This window comes from Pseudorasbora parva, chromosome 10, assembly GCF_024679245.1.
Source record: "Pseudorasbora parva isolate DD20220531a chromosome 10, ASM2467924v1, whole genome shotgun sequence".
NCBI classification, from domain to species: Eukaryota; Metazoa; Chordata; class Actinopteri; order Cypriniformes; family Gobionidae; genus Pseudorasbora; species Pseudorasbora parva.
In genome coordinates, this window is record NC_090181.1 from 16727281 (window position 1) to 16750670 (window position 23390).

The following is a 23390-nucleotide window of genomic DNA, read 5'->3' on the forward strand; positions in this document are numbered from 1 at the left end:
GTAGGTCTATCCAATTGATTTCTTTCCTGGTTCGATTGAAACACGGCCCATAATCACAGCCCAATGGAGCAGTATCAGACTCATATTCTGACTAGAATTGAGTATGACCATGTCAGGCTAACTAGGCCCATCCAATAAAGAAAATATCCAATATATGCTCTTTGAAATGACATTAAGTGGATTTAACGGGGAAAAAAATGCTGCAATTTTTAATTAGTGCTGCGAATAAGTTTCAAGTCATATTTGGGAGACATAAAGTTGCATTTAAGAGAAATAGTTTTAATTTAAGATGTAATGTCAGTTATGAGAAACACTGTCACAGTTATAAACACTAGAAGGTGACTTTTTTACATCGAGAAATAGCACTTGAAGCTAAACGAGAGAGCTGCAGGGTCGGAGAAGAGAAAGAATGTGGCAATAAATACGATGTAAGTGTGAGCGATCAGTGAGCTGAGAGCACACATGCACGGCTTGAATGCGCATCAATAACAACGGACTCGTGCAAGCCTAGTGTACGACTCCTGTATGTCAATGTAATTGTCTTTACCTTCATTACAATCGTCATCCGTCAAAACTTTATTAGCGGCACTGGTTTTCTTAATCCAACTGAGAGATATAGTTTGCTTATCCTATGTTCATAAAGTGGTTGGATGTTTTGAACGTTCTGTCTTAACATAATTTATACATTTTCGCATTGCAATACAGAGTAATATTGTACTGTAACATTACTTTTAAAGTAACTACTAATATATAATGTAGCCTATCACCTTTTGAAAATAACTTGCCAAGTATCCATTGTAGCACGCACGTAGCATCTCAATGGCCCATTCGCTTTGACTTGATCATGACTGGTTTAATCCTTGAAAGTTTAAATGCAAAACCTTGGTCAAAATATGGTAAATTCCACGCTGGTTAAGTAGCCTCTGTTTCAGCCTGCTACAGTAGCCTTGCCCCAAACTATCGCTAAAGGTAGAGCTGAAAAGTGATTGACGGATCTGTACGGACCATGCTCAATGTTTACACTTTTGGGGGAGATAGATGTTGGAAATGGTATACTAATACAGACAATGAACAATAAACTATGTTTTTGAACATAAAAAATATAGCATAATTTACCTTTAAATATTGTAACATTGAGATATAAATCCCTAATTGTAAATTTTAGTCATAATTCTGGCATACAAAAGTGAGAAGCTATAATTGTAAGACGTACACAAGTTGTGCACCTTCCTATAGGTTGTATACATTACTAACGCGCACTTTAAATAACAAATAAATACTGGTGTGTTCAGGCGCATTGTTGGCATGTTACTAAAAAACTACTGCGCCATTGGCCAGCAAAAACCTGCTGTAAAGTCAATAGTGCAGTCGTTTTCAGTTGCCTCAAAAAAGCAAAGTGCCAGCAATGCGTCTGAACACAACTCGTTTTCAGACGAACAAATCCATTTGCTATTTAAACAACGTGAGTGCAAGACATAAATAACTGCGTCAGGCTGAAACTAGCAAAAAACAGGCGATTTGATTTCGCCCGGCAACTCAGTCTGGAAACCTGTACATTCATTTCTACTGCTACTGGTACACTTTTGCGGAAACCAATCACAGACTGGCTTATCCACCTGATGCTCTATTAGCGGGTTTAACAAAATCACAGATAGAGAAGTGATGGGTCATTGCCTGTTGATCACGCCTCTTGTGGTCTGATTGGTTGAAGGACTAACCAATTGCGTACAGAAGCATTCGAAAATTGCTCGTTGATCACGCCTCTTGTGCAGTAGAAAATACAGAGCAGAATCCCCAGACCAATGTTCAATTTTAAATTGAGCTTGGTCTGGTGATAGCAAGACAAGTGAAACACTGTTGTAATTATTAAATCGTTACATTGTGAGATCTAAAGTTGTAGATTAAAAGTCACAATTGCTTCAAATAAAGTCACAATTGTGAGATTTAAAGTCTAGCAAATGCCATCTCTGCCAAAGAGAATACAAATGTCAACAAGGGAGGTTTTGCCAACATTTTTGATCTTGGCAATAAATTGTATTATCTTTGAAGCTTCTCCTATAAGCAGTCCTCACTTGAACCTGAAGTTAAGACAAAACTGGTACCTTGCCGGTGAAACTCTCTCTCTCATGGTATCCAGTTTGCCAGTTTGGGATGTGAGGGGGTTGGACTGCTGGGCGGAGAGCAGGTTGGGCGGTACTTCCTGTTCACACCTCCCACTCTGCTGTGAGCCAGCTCAGGAGTGTCAGCACCCCCTCCCCCACTCACAGCTGTCTACACACACACACACACACACACACACACACACAGGTGCTCAACTCACACCTCAAATATATAAAAAAGACAGACTGATGTTCTTGCAAATGCTTTAAATCTGTAATCTCAGCACAGACTGCAAGGTGACTGCATAATATTCTTCTATTGATGCATGTGTGAAGAGGCTATGTAAGGAAGGTAATGGGAGTAATATGATTCTGGAATATGACAAATGTGTTTATATCATGGGTCATGGATGCATAAATGCTGCAGAACCTGACTAGGGCTGCATTATTATGACTTAAAACAATTTGTAAAACATTTTTAACTAATTTAGATGAATAGAATTGATATTAAAATATTTGGTAATTACCTTTTAACTTGTACAATATCAGTTGTGGCTGTCAAATACAGTCCAAAAGAACTCCAGAACAGTCACTTTTCAATGGATGATAAATGCCACAGTTAAAATATCCACAGTTTATATCTTTAGATAACCATAGACATAATTAAAACCACTACAACATTAAGCTAATGCCCTCAATTCATCTTTTCAAGTTAGTATCAGGTGTTATTTGCTTCTATCATTCGCGTATTGTAACATAAATTACTTTTTATATAGGAAAAAATTTTTTTTTTTGTAAATGACAGAATAGGTATTGAAGAATAATCCATTCCTTTTCCAATATTAGATCTTCCTTCAGGCAATGATAACCTACTTTTACAGCTAACTATAACATCTTAAACTTTAGAATGCGGGATAAGAAAAAAACTTTTCCCAGAGGAAATTTCGGAAATTGGGAACATCCCACAAGGTCAAATACGTAGACTGAAACGGATGTGAGATACAAAGACTGACTTTGACAAGAGGGCAAAAGAAATGGAGCGAAGAATTTATCTCAGATAACTAAGAACGTATATCATTAAGCCAAAAGAGACCTACTGCCGAAGAAAAAAATTATAATTGCCGCCCCTTCCAACTGGACATGTTTTGTTGTGTGATACAGTAGATAAGCAATAAAAGGGATTTTTTTTAAAGGAAAATTAGGAAATCAACAGAAGCATGACACCTCCAGGGACATCTTCCCAAATCCCCCATAGGCTCGAATAGTGCTTCCAATATCTGAGATGAAGTGGTCCAGAGATATTTCCCATCCACAAAAAAAGAAGACCTGGATGAGCCAACTGTAGAATTATAAAATGTACAGACAGATACTTGAATTCAGGCAACATTAACTGCAACACTACCCATTTGGTCTACTGAATGTCCATGTGGATGGTATTACATTGGGAAAACAAAAGTAGAGGCTACAAAAAATATCCTCTTATTTGGCAGATTAAAAGACTTAAGGAATCACTCAGTTATTAAGTCTGTCTTGTTCAATATTCTTATTCTGTGATAGAGTTGTGAATGTTATTTTATTTTTTTATTTTTCTTTGGATGTATGCCCAATAAAGGACTCATGCAACTTAAGTTGTGACACAATACTATTGGAATGCTAGTATTTATGAGAGGAGCAAATGAACGGCATCACAATATCGTAATTATCAAATTATGCGATTTTCTTTTAGTTGGGGGCATGCCAATGAAACAAAAATCACTGCAGAAGCCAATTGGCATGGACCATAATTAACTTTTAATTGTTAAAGTTAACTATAATTTAGTCTGTGCTCATCTTTGAGTATATTGTTCATGAAGAATAGCTATAAAACTTGCCACAAGTCTTCTCATTAAGCAGGTTTATGAGGCTACAGATTTGTATGCCAAAAATCACACTTTCCATCACTGCCTGAAATGGAAATCTGTCTAAAATACCTACTGTTTAAAGGTTTGGGGTCAGTAAGTTGTTTTGTGTTGTTGTTGTTGTTTTAAGAAATTAATACTTTCATTCAGCAAGGATGCATTAAATAGATCAAAAGTGTAAGTAAAGACATAAAAAAAAAAAAAAAAATCATTCAATACAGATTGAATGTATATTTTCTTTGATCTTTATTTTGTTGTAGTGACAAAAGTAATTGGAAAAAATGGAAGCAAAATTTCCCAATGAATATTTTTTTTTAAATAATATAATTAATATATTATAATAAATAATTTAATATATATGTCCTAAATATGGTGGTTGTAAAACGTAATTTATCTTATTCATTTGCTCTTTCATTTATAGTCAGTAATTCAACTCTTAAGACCTTTTAAACCCATGAAAAATAAATGTTGGTTGCAAAAATGACCAGTGTGTTATTGAAGACCATACACAACACACAGGTTCCAGAATGGTTTGATAATCAAGGGCTTTAAAGCTTTAAAGTAACTACCTATCAAGCATGCTTTTTTAAAGGCTATATATTATATATATATATATATATATATATATATATTTATATATATATATATATATATATATATATATATATATATATATATATATATATATATATATATGTATATGTATATGTATATGTATATATATATATATATATATATGTATATATATATATATATATATATATATATATATATATATACACACACACACAGTTCAGAAAGACAATGAAAGTGCTCGTGGGGAACAAAGAAAATGGAGGTTCTGTGAATATTACACTGCCTATCTGAGCTCAGCAGGATCCCAGACTGGGCCTGCAGGGAAAGAAAAAGAAACCTTGTAGTTATTGAAAAGTAATAATAAAAAGAAAAAAATACAGTGTGGCTTGGAGCCTATTCCTTTTATATGGGCATACAGGGAGGGCCAGGCTTCACTGTGAAGATAAATGTCATTTTCACACACACACAGGCCTGCAGTGAGAGTGTGTCGCGTCTACTCTTATCACTCCTTACACACACACACACACACACACACACACACACACACACACACACACACACACACACACACACACACACACACACACACACACACACACACACACACACACACACGGCTCTCTCTCTCTCTTTCTTTCAGGAACAATTAGCTTTAAGCTTCTGAAATGTTATTCAGTGAGGTGAACTGGTTATTATATCACAAAGACTGCAGCTGAGTCAATTATTCTGAGTGAATAGAAGAGTGGGCAAAGAAAGACAGAGGAAAGGTAGAAACAGAAAGAGTATTGTTTTTTTAAATTGATCAAAGTACTTTTAGAGGGATCTGTGTTGCCAGGTTTGAAAAGAGAGAGCTTGAGATTTGTTTTAACAGCATACTTTATATTTCAGTGCTGCATTGGAGCTGCAGAAGGTTTAAAGAATCCCGAAAAAAGTAAGTCCACTAAATTTTTTTTAACATTAATAATAAGAAGAAATGTTTCTTGAGCACCAAATCAGCCTATTAGAATATTTTCTGAAGGATCATGTGACGCTGAAGATTTAGCTTCGACGTCATAGGAATATTTTTAAATACACTCTAAAAAATTCTGAGTAAAAAACAACCCAATGTTGGGTCAAATATGGACTAATTGGGTTGTTTTAACCCAGTGATTGGGTTGTCTTAAGGAAATATTTAGCCCAACCGCAGGACTAAAACAACCCAATTGCTGGGTTAGTCCATATTTGACCCAACATTGGGTTAAAACAACCCAGCATTTTTTAGAGTGTAGTAATATTTTATCAAATTCATTTTAATGTATTTTGAATCAATTAAATGCAGCTTATGGAGCACACAAGACTTCCAAAACCTTAAAAGGTCTCCCCAATTTCAAACTTTTGCATGGTATATCTTAAATCCTAGTTATGTCTTATCTGAGAATCTTTAGAGTTTGTGAACAAAGGTTTATGACAGCCAATATTTAAGTTGTGATAACCAAGCAATGCAGAATAAAGGTAATACAAAATTCGAAAAAGAGACTTTGCATAAAACAAATCAATCTGATGGAGCATTTCACAGATTCTGGCTACTAAACACATAAAAACTATATTTTAAAGATTAAAATGTTAAGAAATTTGACGTTGAAATTTGAAACCAGATGTTCTTCATCAGAAGCGCTGATTACATCAGCTCAGTACTTTTTCTTTTTCTTTTTCTTTTTTGTTCTGGCACATTAAATATCTACCTGACTGGCGGAAAATGCATAGCTGGCAGCCAAGATGGAGCTTGCGATTTGTTTGTGTTTGATATGCATCTGACCATCAGTGAACGGACTGTCAGGCATCCAAGGCTGAAATATAAAACAGAAATACCTAAACACAAAAGGAGTGGCTCATTGCACACTTTTCTGTTCCAGGCAGAAGAGCCAGATGGAGCTCTGTACACACTGTACAAATGCTACACCCTTTGGGACTACTGCCCAAACACATACACCTTTTTGGGCAGGTGCTGAAGGAGCTGCCGCCCCCGTATAGTCGGTCCTGCCGGGGGTCTCTACACCCCTCCCTGCAAGGAGTCGGTTAAAAATGCCAGCGCGGTCCCACCTGGGAGAAGCCAACCCTGTGGCACCTGACGGGCCAGCGTCAGTGTCACGCCAGGCCCGAGGCGCTCACCCCTGACGAGAACACAATGGCATGCAGCCTGCCGGCAGACGCGGGCAGGTACAGATAATATTGTTAATCGTGCAGAATGGCAAACAGGCCTCTCAGGACAAAGAGGGATGGGGGCGCAGTGATTGGAGAATATCCCCTCTTCTATTTTTTCCTCTTTTCTCGCCGTTTAAGCACAGAAAATTTCATTTCGCTATTTTCCACCTCACAGCGTCTATCAGCCAAGGTGTTTGGTTCTGATATACTGGAATTGAGAGTTTTGCCTTTTACAGCGGGGTATGAATCACAGAAAAATACACACGCCTCCCCCCTTCCCTCCACGGCCCTCTTCCCCCTCTCATTTTTAATCTAACTCAGGCAACAATGAGTGCACATTGCTCCAAAATCTCGACATTGTTTCACTTCTGTTTCCATTCGTCTGGATACTAGCAGATATTCTACAGGAGTGCTTTGTAAAATGAGATAAGCACATTTCTTTCCCCTACAAGCATGTTTAATTTCTCATATATTTTAAAGAGGCTAAATGGCCCCATCTGGGTTTGCAGAGCATCATCTACTTATGTTTCATATTTTGTGTCGCATCCCATTAACATCGCATTAAAAAAAGAAAAGAAAGCTTCTTTTTCTAATCTTTTTATACACACAATAAATAGACGTCCGTATCCTCTGCGGTGATTCACAAAGCAGTGTGGAAAAAAAATCCCAAAGGGATTATGGGTGAGATCAACTTCTGTAAACTGTGTTAAAATGGCTTTTCAAACTTTTGAGAAAGCCACAAATTAGACTCTTAACTTATTCCGGAATTGCTGTCAAGGATGTTAGGCAGTAAAAAAAAAAAAAAAAACTGCAAGAAGAGAAGTTGCTTTCATAAGTCTTAATCAAGGTCATGATAAGGTCATTGTCAAGTCAAAATTATATTACTTGCGCACAAAGAAGAAGGGCATCTTTTGAGATCACTGTAGGCAAAAGTAAAATAACTTGAGTTCATAAATTGGTTTTGATGAAAAGATTCACAGCTGAGGTGTTTAAATTTTAATAAGTGAAAAATGTACTTTTATTGTGTGTCTTGGTGGCTGATGGTCTCGAAGGCTAGTTCCACCTCAGAGTAAAAAAAAAAAAAAGTTTTCATAAGACTAAATAATGACAATGTCACGACAAGGTGACTTTCTGCAGATGTCGAGTGAAAATTATATTACTTGTGCCTTACGCACTAAGAAAAAGGGCACCTTTTGAGATCTCTGCAAACAAAAAATAACTTGAATATAAATTGGTTTTGACGAAATATTCACAGCAGAGTTATTCAAATGTTAATGAGTTGGTAGTGAGAAGTGCACTTCTTTTAATATATCTTGGTTGCTGATGATATTGAAGGCTATTTCCACCTCAGTAAAAAATACAAAACATTATTATGACCATGTTTAAAAAAGAAATACAGCTACATGTTTAAAGATGTCGCAAATAGAGACAATAAGACTAAAATCCCACAATGCCAGAACAAGGTGACTTTCTGCAGATGTCGAGTGAAAATTATTTTTTGCGTCAGGCACTAAGAAAAGGGGCATCTTTTGAGAACTTTGCGAGCAAAAGTGAAAGAAACTTCATAATTTAGTTTTTTCTTTATGAGAAAAGTCACAGCAGAGGTCTTAGTGACTGCTGGCATCGAAGCCCATACCCACCTCATTGCTAAAAAATAAAAAAAGGTTATGAAATAAAGTTTAACATAAGAAATAAAGTCCAATTTGAAGATAAAAAGACAATTTTAAGAGACAAAGTCACAACAGAAAGATATAAAGTTACATTGTGAGATTAAAAAAAAAAACATTTTGCGATATAGAGTCATATTGTGAGATAAAAAGTTGTATTTTAAGATAAAATATATAACATTTTAAATTATAACTTAGCATTTTGAGATATGAATTATCATTTTAAAATATGAATATGAATTGATATATAAAATCATATTATGAGATATAAAATTGCATTTTGAGATGCCAAAAATATCATACAAATATAATCCATTATACCGTTACAAATGTGATTTTTATTTTGCATTTTAACATTACATAATTTAACATTATGTAAAAGGGTGTAAAAGTGGCAGAGTAGAGGGTGGGAAAAGGGAAGACAACAACCAATAAAATACAGACTTCCAGAGCGCTCATTATAGAGACACATGAATTATAAATGGTAAATGTACTGCATTTATATAGCGCTTTCAACAGATCCAAGGCCACCAAAGCGCTTCACATATTGCCCAACATTCACCCATTCATGCACTCATTCATACACTGGGGATGGAACCACCAACCTTTCAGTTTGTAGACCACCTACATGAACCATTGAGCTGCCCACAAATAATAAAAATGCATAATTGCATTTACAAATTGTAAATAAAACATGACCGCAAGAATGAGAACATTTAAAAGGTCTAATAATATTTTCATTACATTTACGAGCACTATAGTCTGTGAGCAAACAACACAGAAAGAATAAACTAAAAGCATAGTTTCCTTTCTGTCCATTGTTCTTTTAATTATTGGTCTACATCATTGTCTTCTGTGTATCAGAATAATTCCTCGTCATCGTGTTCATAATCAAACTGACAGCTGTATCAATGTCCTTATTTGCTAATATTTCAATACAGTATATGTGCATACACTGTGCTGGAGTATGTCAAATAAGTCCAAAAAGCATCAATAAAAAAACAACAACAACAAAAAACGCCATCTCCGGTCCATATATGATCGGCATTGCCAGTGTTGTTAAACTCATCACTGTGTTCTGTGCAGAAACCGCTCTCATGCACGATCCGCATGTTGTTTGAGTTCTCCGCTGTAATGCGATGTCATGCTTAATACACTGCAGTGACTGGGTTAAAAGTGTTTGTTCTCATGAATATACAGAGAAGTGCTCAGAACCGAATGACTAGAATAGTGCCTCTCCAGCCCCAGCAGCCAATCACACACTCCAGATGCATGCTTTGGCACGATTCTATGTCAGATTCTTTGACGTTGCTTTGACTTTGCTTTTCAACACAAGTTGCTCAGAAAAATGCAAAAAAATAGCCCATTTCCACATGTTGAGGGCTTTTAGTGGTTTCAGTGATGTGCAGCCTGTTATAGCCACTTTTTCCTATTTGTAGTGGAGATGAGTGGTACCCGGTGGGGTCTTCTGCTGTTGTAGCCCGTCCGCCTCAAGGTTGTGCGTGTTGTGGCTTTACAAATGCTTTGCTGTTACAACCGAGGTACGGTTGTAACGAGTGGTTATTTCAGTCAAAGTTGCTCTTCTATCAGCTTGAATCATTCGGCCCATTCTCCTCTGACCTCTAGAATCAACGAGGCATTTTCGCCCACAGGACTGCCGCATACTGGATGTTTTTCCCTTTTCACACCATTCTTTGTTAACCCTAGAAATGGTTGTGCGTGAAAATCCCAGTAACTGAGCAGATTGTGAAACTCAGACCGGCCCGTCTGGCACCAACAACCATGCCACGCTCAAAATTGCTTAAATCACCTTTCTTTCCCATTCTGACATTCAGTTTAGAGTTCAGGAGATTGTCTTGACCAGGACCACACCCTTAAATGCATTGAAGCAACTGCCATGTGATTGGTTGATTAGATAATTGCATTAATGAGAAATTGAACAGTTCCTTGAAAATTGAAGGATTCCTAATAACCCTTTAGGTGAGTGTATATAGTCAGTTATGAGACAAAGTCACAACTGAAAGATATAATGTCGTACTGAAGTTTAAAATCTTACTTGTGACAGTTAAGAGAAAAAGTCTCCATTTTAATATACTATATAGTCACAATTGGGAACAAAGGGGCAATTACCTTATTTTCTTTACTTTGAGGCAAAAACAGGCTTATACTATATTCATTCATATGTACATCGTTCTTATTTATGAAGCTAACACTCCTAATCATTTCCTATCTAAGAACTACAGAAAACAAATATATTTTATATTAGATATATTGTGACAACAAACACTGAATGATTTCCCATGATGACTAAAGCTTCATTTGATCAACATCCCCCTTTTAATTAATTTAAAAGGGGACCCCTGTAGCTCTTGGAAACCCAAACTGACGACGGCTCTTTTGTGTCTTATTCTGTCAGAGTTGGGCAGTATGGACCGAGGTTCCTGCTGCTGGCAGACTCTGTAGCCCGCAGATTGAGTGACAGCAGCAGCAGTCCTGGTACATCTGGGGTGTGATTGGAGCAGGGAGCTGAGCAGAGGATGTGTCACAGACAGCACTGCATCACAGAGCCCCACTCTTTTACACCTGACAGCATCCATATTCATGCGCCCGGACTCCATCTTTTGCCAGACGGGGCGAGCATAGCCTGCGCTCCCCAATCAGAGATAAAGGCATGCTCACTAAAAGGCTGGAATGCGTTCTGCAGATGGCTTCCTTGCTGTGATATTTTGAGTGTTTGGAGGAGAAACACTTGCAAGAAACATTTTCTTGACAGACTCTGTGATTTAAAGGTATTTTCCTCCACAAATACCTTTTCCTGTCTCAGCTTAATGTAAGAAAAACATACATAAGTTAAACACTGTGTTGCTTTCAACAATAACTTTACTTTGAGTGGTCCAACATGACACATTATTATTAGCTAAACAATTTCCATGAGGTTAGGGCTGGACTGCCTGTGTGTCCAAACCCTATGTGATCTTATTTACATTTGCATATATTTACGTAAAGTGTTTTATCAGGAGTGTTTCTCAGAATAGTCCTATGCTATGACTAACAATAGAACTATAAAACGCAACATAAAATAATAATAATTAAATAAAAATAAATTCACAAAAACAATCACTTATATTTGTGCACTGTGATTTAAATCTTCAGAATTAATACGACAAGGAACAGACGCAAATTCAAGTCTTTATTCAGTGATCTTCATCTGCATTCTCAGCCATGAAAGTAAACATCCTGCGCTTGTTACAATGTAACCTTTTTACGGCAGTAATATCAACATTCCTATAAAATAATATGAAATATGAACTTAAAATTTTAGTGGGTACTTTTTTGTCACTGGTCAAAAAAGCTTGGGAATCCCTGTTTTAACTCAACAAAGCAGCACTCAACTTTTGTTGGAGCAAATATAAACTTAAATAAATAAAGCTTTGACTGAAAATTGGAAAATATTTGTAGTTAAAATTAGCATTTTGCACATGCTATGAAATGTTAGACTCGAGTGACCTGTTCCTCGTTCTCACAAACAAACAAAAAAAGGTATTTTAACTCCGGGACGTGTAAGTGGGTGGGATATATTAGGCAGCAAGTGAACATTTTGTCCTCAAAGTTGATGTGTTAGAAGCAGGAAAAATGGGCAAGCATAAGGATTTGACAGAGTTTAACAAGGGCCAAATTGTGAGGGGTAGATGACTGGGTCAGAGCAGCTCTTGTGGGGTGTTCCGGTCTGCAGTGGTCAGTATCTATCAAAAGTGGTCCAAGAAATGAACAGTGGTGAACCAGCGACAGGGTCACGCATCGGCGGATCATTGATGCACGCGGGGAGTGAAGGCTCTCCCGTGTGGTCAGATTAAACAGACAAGCTACTGTAGCTGTACTGTCTCTGTCTCCTCTCCCTCAATCAGCTGGTGTGGGGTGAGCGTTCTGGGACAGTATGGCTGCCATCGCATTATCCAGGTGGATGCTGCACATTGGTGGTGGTTGAGGAGATTCCCCCCTCCACGTAAAGCGCTTTGAGGACCCAGAAAAGCGCTATATAAAAATAACAAATAATTATTTATTATTAGCTCAAATTGCTCAAGAAGTTAATGCTGGTTCTGATAGAAAGGGTGTCAGAATACACAGTGCATCACAGTTTGTTGCATATAAGGTTGCATAGCCGCAGACCAGTCCATGCTGACCCCTGTCAACAGCCGAAAGTGCCAACAGTGGGCAAATGAGCATCAGAACTGGACCACAGAGCAGTGAATGAAGGTGGCCTGGTCTGATCAATCACATTTTCTTTTACATTGTTTTTTGTGCGTGTGTGTGTTTGTGTGTGTTGCGTGTTGCTTTGGGCAATGTTCTGTTGGGAAACCTTGGATCTTGCCATGCATGTGGCTGTTACTTTGACACACACCACCTAACAAAGCATTGTTGCAGACCATTTACACACTTTCATGGAAACGGTATTCCTTGGTGGCTGTGGCCTCTTTTTTAGCATTATAATGCGCAACAAGTTTGAGATGTTGACTTGGCCTCCAAATTCCACAATCTTGCTGTCTATGTGTGTTTTCCTGAGACACTAATGTGCTGATGTCCCCCCCAACAAACTTCTCAAGTAACTTAAACAGCAAGAGTAGCTTCACCACAGACTAGTACAAAAACAGCGTGCCTATACTCAAAAAAAAAAAAAAAAGCTTCTAAATGATTGGTGTAAACTATAAATGACTTTCAAATGCACAGGCATGACAATTATTTCTATGATATAGAGAGCAATTAATGACAGACAGTAGTGATGGGATGATATGTTTGCATACTCTTAATATGCACTATAGTTTCACATCTGCTAGAATAGACATGAGATTGCTCTTCAATCTTGACACTTTCAGTGAAACATTAGCTATTTCTGACAAATACACAAGGCTAACAAGCCTACCAAACAAAGCAAAATGAGGAGTAAGGACCGCCATTGCACGTCTGCGCTGACCTTAAAATGAAGAGCTCGACGCAACATCTGGTTCATCAGCTGGATCCTATGCATCAGCGGGCAGAGGGACACACTGGGACAGGTTTGGCGGCTGACTTTGACAGCAACAGTTAATTTCCAACATAATCAATTTATGTGGAGCTCCATAATAACCATCTGTGTGCTGCAGTAGAGACTGAATTTCCGAGGAATGACGCGTTTCTTTTCAAATGTCTTGGCTAGGAGAAAGACAAGTCCAGCTTTGCCATATGGAACTATACGCTTTCTGTGTGGGCTTTTCTATATGCACCCCTACCCGCTCACTTCCTATGTCAACGGCTTGTGTTTTCAAACAAATTCACAGATGCAGCCAGAAATTTAAGTCCCCAAAATATTCGTTTTATAGTGCTACACAATTTGAAGGCAAAAACAGAAACACCTCGCATGTGTGGTTCTGGCCTCTAGCAAGGTTACTCCTTATGGCAACTTGTGACACGCACCCTCTCCCTCACCTTTGATGTCAAAATGTAGCGAGGAACGTGCCACTCACGCGATTATGGATTCACCTCCCTGAGCCAATTACACCAGGCCTGTCAGGACTGAATGCGAAGAGCAGCTCGCGTACAGACACCGACAGACCCGGCTGTGCGATACGGAGTATGAAAACTGAATCCCGCTTGCTGCCCTCTGACCCCATCGCATGCTATTAAAATGGCAGGCATAGCAGGGTAACGGCTAACATCCACGCACGCTTCGACCTTTAACAGATATCCAAGGGTGAAAGAGAACTTGCATTGTACAGTCTCTGGGAAAGCAGGTCATTGAAATGAGTTTGATGCTGTAAGATAGTGAGCAGGATTAAGTGATTTCCCCATGGTCTCTTACAGTTGAATCTACAGTGCGCCATGAGGAAAGAAACTATTTTATCTGCATGCAAAAGCAAATGTGTAGCAAATTCCGCCTCACATTCTTACTGCATTAAACTATTTTCATGGCTTGGTTTGCCAAAGTCCACATGTAGCCTGTATGTGAGATAAAATAATAACTGTGACTTTATTTATCATAATTGCACCTTTATCTTTCAGAATTTGTATCTCCAAATTGGGACTTTGTTTCTTGTAATTGCGTCTTTATGAATCACACATTTGTGAGGCAGATCATTTAATGAATCGCTCAGAGTGATTCATTTGAAGCACTCAAATGAATCTTGCTCCCTTGCGGAATAAACAGAATTCCGTAAGAAACGTACTCGGTTACTTTCGTAACCTCGGTTCCCTGAGAGAGAGGAACGAGTATTACGTATGGGAAAAACTCCTTTTCTCGAGAATGTGAAGCAAAACTTTTAATAAAGGTATCTATGTAAAGCGCAGTGAGCTGCACGGCCATAGCCCAGCGCGAGGAGCGTTCTGATTGGCCGGGCTGCGGCAACTGCAGGAACCTATGGTGAGGCGGCTGAGAGGAACGAACCAATGGGGGGCGTTCCAGAAGCCCGCCGAAAAAGGTGCTTATATTTGCATACAGGAGGCTATATAAGACCCTAATTCGCCATAGGTGTCAGGTTTTAAGATCGACTGAAGCGATACCTGAGAAGCATAAACACGGCACGGAACGTAATACTCGTTCCTCTCTCTCAGGGAACCGAGGTTACGAAAGTAACCGAGTACGTTCCCTTTCGAGAGAGGTTCCTCGTATTACGTATGGGAACACAATGTAAAGCGCCGTGTGTGCTGACTGACCCAGTATACCCAAAGCACATGTTATAAACCCCCGAGACACCGACAGAGGCGGCTTATAAGGGGAATGAAGAACCGGAAGAGTCGGTTCGTTTGAACAGCTGATCGGACATAGTCGGATCTTATGATGAAAGAATAGTGCTTAAGGACTAATGTGTACAGGCCAAAATGTAAGGCAATCTGTTTGCCAGGGTCAAGATAGAGCCTAGATGGAGAGAAGCCCTGCTTGTAGAGCTGGAACCTCCAACTTGTAGAATCTGATAAAAGTGGACGGAGAGGCCCAGCCTGCCGCCGCACAGATATCTTCCAAAGAAATGTCACACGACCAAGCCCAAGATGAGGCCATGCCTCTAGAGGAGTGGGCTTAAATGCCTGTAGGACAGGTTAGGTCCTGGACCTATATGCTAGTGGGACTGCATCCACTATCCAGTGTGAGAGACTGTTTCATGACAGCACAAACTTTAGTGCGGCCACCGAAGCAATGAAGAGCTGATCCGACTGCCTGAAGGGGGCGGAGCGCTCTAGATACAATCTCAATGCTCTGACTGGGCAGAATAGGTTTGCGTCTTATTCTCTCTGAGACGCGGGTTAAGCAGTGCAAAGACCTGCATACTGAAGGGGTTGATAGCACTTTCAGCATAAAACCATGCCTCGGTTTGAGCACAACCTTGAAGTTGCTGGACCCAAACTCAAGACAGGAAGGGCTCACGGAGAGTGCAGGTAAGCCACCCACTCGGTTAACCGAGGCCACAGCCAGCAGAAAAACGGTTTTGAGTGATATGTGCTTCAAGCTCGTGTTCTGAAGTGGTTAGGAGGGGGAACCCTTCACGGCCTCCAAAACCATGGCGAGGTCCCAAATAGGGACCGAGGTAGGGGCAAGGCGGGCTGAATCTCCTGGCCCCTTTAAGAAAACACACAATAAGATCACTTTTCCCTAGTGAATGTGCCGCGATCGGAGCGTGGCTAGCTGCTATGGCGGAGACACACACCCCGAGTATGGAGGGGGGACGGCCCGCATCCATTAGCTCTTGGAGAAAGCGAGCGGTTCCGCCAGTTCGCATGAGTGTGCGTCGATGTTTCGCGTGGCACATTGGTTAGAAAACCACTGACCACTTCAAAGCAGAGCTGCCAGATAGCAGGGGCTCTAGCTTCCGAAATAGTGTTCATAACTTGTCAGAGAGGTTCCCGGATACCGTTGATGGGCCATACGTGGAGGGCCCACAGCTCGGGATTGGGATGCCAGACCTTCCCTTTCATTGGCAGAATAGGCATGGGGCTGTGTCTGACAGCTGAAACAGTATGGAGAACCATGTGCGGTTCTTCCAAAGTGGGGCTATTAAAAAGCACAGGCTGCAGCTGGATCGCGATCGGAGGGAACATATAGAGGGAGTCTGGGCCAACATGGGCCAGGGCATCCCTGCGTTTGCAGAAAAAATATTGGGCAGCGTGTGCTGTGCGAGCTGAATTGTTTGCGGGTAAAGGGACCATCCCCCTGGGGACATGGGTCCTCTGGATAACATGTCCAGACCCTGATTCAGAATACCTGGCACGTAAGCCGCCCTTAGGGAGCTCAGATTGTGCTCTGCCCATAAAATGAGATGCTTAGCCATGCAGTGAACAGAGTCTGATCTCGGCTGCCCTAGCGATTTTATGTACATTATCAAGACGTGGTGGTTCTTATGCCGTAAGTCTTGAGTCTATGACAATGACTGTACTGATAAGCCTGCCCCTCGAAGGCGAATCTCAAGAATGGCCTGTAGTGGGGGTGGGGGGTTATCGTAACGTGAAGTATGCGTTTTTCAGATCTATTGAGAAAACCCAATCCCCGGGGCGAATGTGCGCGAGGATTTGTTTCACCGTCAGCACCTTGAAACGAGCGTGTCATAAGTGCTTTGTTCAGATGCCTGGAAAATGGGCCTGAGACCGCCACCCATTTTCGGCATGAGGAATTAGCGACAGTAAAAACCTGACTCGCTAGCGTCGGGTGTACTGTTTTCGCCGCTCTCTCCTTTAACAGTCTCAATGCCTCAGCGAGAAGCACGTGACTGACACTGCTTCTTACAGAGGGCTCGACCACGGCTTGAATCGCGGGGTCTGCGAGCAAAACTGTAGCGAGAACCTCGTTTTATATGTTCAACACCCAATATTATATACCAGGAATGGCCTGCCAGGCCTGGGCTCGTAAAGCCAGGGGTTGAATTAGATTCGGGGGCTGGCCGCTTAGTAATAGGGGCCTGTTAGCCGGGTTGCTTGTGCTGTAACACTGCTTGTAACACTGTGGGGATAGTGTTAGTTTTGGCGGTGCAGGCTTTGCAGTGGGCGCACGCCTCACATTTATATTGTGTGTGCGAGAGTGAACTTTGTGAAAAGTGCTTGGGTGCAGGAGTGCAGACTGTAAAGTGGGCACATTTCCTACATAGAAAGCTCTTTTGTGTGTAGTGTAAACAATGTGCAGTGGCGCACAACCTACGTAGAATACCCACGGTGCAAACCAGTGAGCAAATCCACAGGGGTAAACGCACACAGCATTAGTGTGCAGACGAGCGTGTTTAACACAGGCTAGTTGACTGCAATATTTCATCTCCAGTCACTTAACTTAAGGGAACTGGGAGAATGTAAGGAAGTGCGGGTGGTATGTGAGCCATTCCACAATGCCGTTATGCTCTAGTCTAGACTGAAAGCGCGCATGCAGACAAGCGTGTTTGACCACAGGCTAGTTGACTGCAATAAGGCTAGTTGACTTTATATGGTGTAATCCGGCCGCGGCGGGATTTATTTGTGATTTTGTGAGGCTGAATTAACAGTGCTTATGTAGGGGTGCACACTGTGTAGTGGACACTTTGTCTACAGTGTAAAAACCTTTCCAGCCGCCTGAATAAAGGGGACTGAAAGTGATAGAGTGAAAAAAGGGCTTAGCTTGGCAGCCATTTTCCGACGCCCTTATGCTCTGACAGTGAGCGCGTGCTATGACGTAAGCCGCGCTCTAGTCAGCAACGCGCTGTGGAAGGGGCGCGCGCTATCATGACAAGGCAGCCATTACAACTTCCTTGGCAGTAAGCGCGCGCTGCAGCGACATTGTTCTTGACATACCCAACAGCCCGAGCTCGCTCGTCTAACTTACTCTAGTATTCTCTGTCCGCAGCGCTTCAGCACGGCGGCGGTAGAATGAGCACGGCGAGAGCTTCGGCTCGAGTTTGTTTATTCACTCTAGTATTCTCTGTCCGCGGCGATAGAGCGACAGGACGAGAGAATTGGAAGCGTGAGGTAAAACTCTGTCCGCGGCGCTTCTAGCACGGCGAGAGCTTCGGCTCGAGTTAGTTAATTCACTCTAGTATTCTCTGTCCGCGGCGATAGAGCGACAGGACGAGAGAATTGGAAGCGTGAGGTAAAACTCTGTCCGCGGCGCTTCTAGCACGGCGAGAGCTTCGGCTCGAGTTTGTTTATTCACTCTAGTATTCTCTGTCCGCGGCGATAGAGCGACAGGACGAGAGAATTGGAAGCGTGAGGTAAAACTCTGTCCGCGGCGCTTCTAGCACGGCGAGAGCTTCGGCTCGAGTTTGTTTATTCACTCTAGTATTCTCTGTCCGCGGCGATAGAGCGACAGGACGAGAGAATTGGAAGCGTGAGGTAAAACTCTGTCCGCGGCGCTTCTAGCACGGCGAGAGCTTCGGCTCGAGTTTGTTTATTCACTCTAGTATTCTCTGTCCGCGGCGATAGAGCGACAGGACGAGAGAATTGGAAGCGTGAGGTAAAACTCTGTCCGCGGCGCTTCTAGCACGGCGAGAGCTTCGGCTCGAGTTTGTTTATTCACTCTAGTATTCTCTGTCCGCGGCGATAGAGCGACAGGACGAGAGAATTGGAAGCGTGAGGTAAAACTCTGTCCGCGGCGCTTCTAGCACGGCGAGAGCTTCGGCTCGAGTTTGTTTATTCACTCTAGTATTCTCTGTCCGCGGCGATAGAGCGACAGGACGAGAGAATTGGAAGCGTGAGGTAAAACTCTGTCCGCGGCGCTTCTAGCACGGCGAGAGCTTCGGCTCGAGTTTGTTTATTCACTCTAGTATTCTCTGTCCGCGGCGATAGAGCGACAGGACGAGAGAATTGGAAGCGTGAGGTAAAACTCTGTCCGCGGCGCTTCTAGCACGGCGAGAGCTTCGGCTCGAGTTTGTTTATTCACTCTAGTATTCTCTGTCCGCGGCGATAGAGCGACAGGACGAGAGAATTGGAAGCGTGAGGTAAAAACTCTGTCCGCGGCGCTTCTAGCACGGCGAGAGCTTCGGCTCGAGTTTGTTTATTCACTCTAGTATTCTCTGTCCGCGGCGATAGAGCGACAGGACGAGAGAATTGGAAGCGTGAGGTAAAACTCTGTCCGCGGCGCTTCTAGCACGGCGAGAGCTTCGGCTCGAGTTTGTTTATTCACTCTAGTGTTCTCTGTCCGCGGCGATAGAGCGACAGGACGAGAGAATTGGAAGCGTGAGGTAAAACTCTGTCCGCGGCGCTTCTAGCACGGCGAGAGCTTCGGCTCGAGTTTGTTTATTCACTCTAGTATTCTCTGTCCGCGGCGATAGAGCGACAGGACGAGAGAATTGGAAGCGTGAGGTAAAACTCCGTCTGTCCGCGGCGCCTCCTCAGCGCGACGGTATAGTGACGAGAGCTTCGGCTCGAGTTCGCCTATTCACTCTAGTATTCTCTGTCCGCGGCTGAAGCGCGACGGAATGAGAGAAGAGTGGGAACAACTCTGTGGCAGCGGCGGAAGAAGAGCCGCGGCGGCGGCAGAGTGAAGAGAGCTTCGGCTTGAGTGTGCTCATGTCCTCTAACATTCTCTCTTTCCGCGGCGCTATTCAGCGCGACGGGACGAGAGCAGAGGGAGAGTGAGAAGAGCTCCGTCTTTCCGCGGCGCTTAACGACGCGGCGGAACGAGAGAGTCCTCGAGTAGAACAAGCCTGTAAGCTCTAGAAGTGGCGTTGCAGCGGCAACACACACACAAACACATATAACACTCAACATAGACACAGTTTAAAGGATATATAACGCCGGATGGCGTAGCTGGAACGGCAGAGAAGGCGGAGAGGGAGTCCGTCGTCCTCAGCTGCAGGTTCCGCTGGTGCCTTTTCAACGGCGGTGCTTCTTCCGGAGACCAGCGAAGGTATCGCTGAAGGAGATAAAATCTGACACCTATGGCGAATTAGGGTCTTATATAGCCTCCTGTATGCAAATATAAGCACCTTTTTCGGCGGGCTTCTGGAACGCCCCCCATTGGTTCGTTCCTCTCAGCCGCCTCACCATAGGTTCCTGCAGTTGCCGCAGCCCGGCCAATCAGAACGCTCCTCGCGCTGGGCTATGGCCGTGCAGCTCACTGCGCTTTACATAGATACCTTTATTAAAAGTTTTGCTTCACATTCTCGAGAAAAGGAGTTTTTCCCATACGTAATACGAGGAACCTCTCTCGAAAGGGAACACTGGATTGACCGCTTTCCTTTATCAACAAAGATAAGTTTGATCATCTAGAACAGTATCTACTGTAATTGACCCTTTTATGTGTAATCCTATTTTATCAACTGTAGAGCTGTTCGACCATTTTTTCATCTCATTAGTTTTTGCTCTTTTATAATGTAATTCTACAGAGGATTTGTTTTAAAGCTTAATTTTATAGACATGTAATTATTCAGGTGTTGTAGAAACTTTAGGAACACTCACTTACATTTCTCAAAAAAAAGAAGAAAAAAAAACTGAAGGTGCAATGAACATCTTTGCAATTCCAAAATTATTGTAAGCCCCTAAAAAGAAAACTATCCAATTTTTAGGAGCATATCTTACTAAAAATAATGCAATACATGAACAGTTTCAATTACTTACTATATGATGTTTTGTAAAAAAAAAAAAAAAAAAATTAAGTGTTTTGCTATGACATACAAACTGACACATGCTCACCTCTATAAACATATAATAGGGTGGGCTTTTCTCTTTCCAAAATCCCACCAAAGATACAGAGCAACAGCACGTCACAAATTGTCAAAGATCTCAAAACTAAAGCAGCATTAGCAAAACGGTGATCACAAGACCAATTTATAACAGACACCTGCTTATGAAGCTGTTTATGGCCTTAAACTTACTGCTTTATGGGCTGTCCTGCTAACAAGCTAAATGATTGACATGCTGAAAGTACGTCAAAGTCATCAGACAAGCTTCGCGAACAATCTGACCACAGCCCACTAAATCACTAATCCAATGATCCATCAGGTAATAGTGATATTTTTTGAGTGCATTCTATTAAAAAAATGTATTGCAGCACCTGTATTACTTGAAGCACCTTCCATAGTCTGAGAATCACAATGGCAATTTTCTGCATTTTCGCCAAATGTGACACATGGAGTGCCGCGTGTCCTTGTGAAACCTGCAAACACACATTCCCTTTTCCCCTAATTGACATGCGAAGAATCCCAGCAGCTGGGAGGCTTTTTCTGTGAGCCTTGGCGCAACCCTGGCCACCTGGACATAATAGCCATCAGCTGCCACCATCACCAGAACGCTTTGTCGGCACCGCATTACAATATTCCCCCCCTTTATTTATCTCACAAGGACTGCTGCCATTGTCTGTCCTCTTCTGGCTGGGATGAAAGAGAAGAGAGAAAGACTTCCGATAAGCAAGATGCATTTCTGAAAGTTTGATTAATCATGTACCAGCCGAACGCATTTGAATACGAGATTCTCCATATCAGATTCTATGTGCATCATACACTGTCGCTCATAAATCAATATTACATCCAGAGGAATTATGTTCTCTGTTTGTGTGAAAACATATTGATTTCCTCTTTCTCATCTGGCATTTAGAACCTGACACATTTCTTCCTCATCTTTAATTCAGGAAACACTTTCGCTCTCTGCTTTCCAATCGCAATCCTTTGATTCTTCTCCTACTTCTCAATTCTTTATGGAGCTCTGCATTTCAAAGAGTTTGCGTTCTTTTTCAGAGGCACAGCGCAGGCCAAGTCTTCGAATGAGACTGCCCATCTGAGGTTATCTGGTTTCAGCAGGGGTTTGCTCATCTCCAATTCAGGTCGTCCTCAACTGCACAAGGGGACATAAAAGCCAGCATGGGCGCATCTTGTGATCCCAGTAAGCCTGGCTGTTAAAAAGCTTGATCAGTCGGGCATCCACCTGGATCGTCTGACCCTGGCACGAGTGCCAGAGAGGCATATAAATGCCAAAGGAGAAAACATGCACACAAGCTCAGTGCTTAGGTAAGAGTACAGAAAGCACAAGATCTGACAAAATGACTCTCAATGGTAAAGTTAATGAAAAATATTTAAAATATATATTTGAAAACATGTGCCAAGTTCATAGAAATGTGCTCTGCACATGTCGGTTTTGAAAAAGTTTTATACCACTAATAATTTTTTATTTATTTAAGGACTAGTCATGTGAAATATTTCCTTACACATTGAATGTGAATGTACGCATCTTAATTATTAAACACATTAAATATTTTTTTAATTATATTTTCCAAAGTTAAACGTATTTTTACACATATTATTAGTTATTAATTAATTAATCATTAATGACTCACCCTAATGTCGTTCCACACCCGTAAGACCCCATTCATCTTCAGACAGTTTAAGATATTTTATATTTAGTCGGAGAGCGTATGCTAGTGTATACACACTATACTGTCCATGTCCAGGAAGGTAATAAAAACATCATCAAAGTAGTCCATATGTGACATCAGTTAGTTAATTAGAATCTCTTGAAGCATCAAAAATTAATTTTGGCCCAAAAAAAATCCCAATACTACGACTTTATTCAGCATTGTCTTCTCTTCCCTGTTTGTTTTCAATCCTCAAATAAAGATTAAAACAGTTATTAATCAGTGAATCGATTCATGATTCGGATCGCCAATGTCACGTGATTTCAGCACACGATCTGAATCCGAAGCTACTGCCAATACATACACGTCACGCTGCTGTGAGCAAGATAGACATGCTTTTGCTGTACAATATAGCGTACATGAATTACCCATAGCAGATCTATACAGGTGAAGCTGGGGAAGGTGAAGGGTTTATGTTGCCAACCACTGCCAAAACTCTCATGGCCCCCAGAATATTTTTGTTTGTTTGAATTTTACTGTTAGACTTTTGCATTGTCCGTCATTTTAATGGAGAGGGTTGTAAAAATGTTCTTGTGCCCTATTTTTGTTTATTTTCCCTTCAAAAGGATGAGGCTGTGAAGTTTAAATTAGGGATGCACCGAATCCAGATTTTTGAGGTTCGGCCGAATACCGAATCCACTGGTTA

At 41.4% G+C, this 23390-nt stretch overlaps 1 long non-coding RNA gene across 2 annotated transcripts in view; it reads left to right on the plus strand.

The window, feature by feature from the left end:
* The window catches only part of LOC137090617 (uncharacterized), a 32434-nt gene extending 20994 nt beyond the window's left edge, over window positions 1-11440 (plus strand). For both annotated transcript variants that reach the window (XR_010907920.1, XR_010907921.1), the window contains 3 exons: window positions 5462-5504; window positions 6466-6769; window positions 10838-11440. This is a non-coding gene — a long non-coding RNA (uncharacterized lncRNA). The remainder of the gene's footprint in view (window positions 1-5461; window positions 5505-6465; window positions 6770-10837) is intronic.
* The last annotated feature ends 11950 nt before the right edge of the window (window positions 11441-23390 follow it).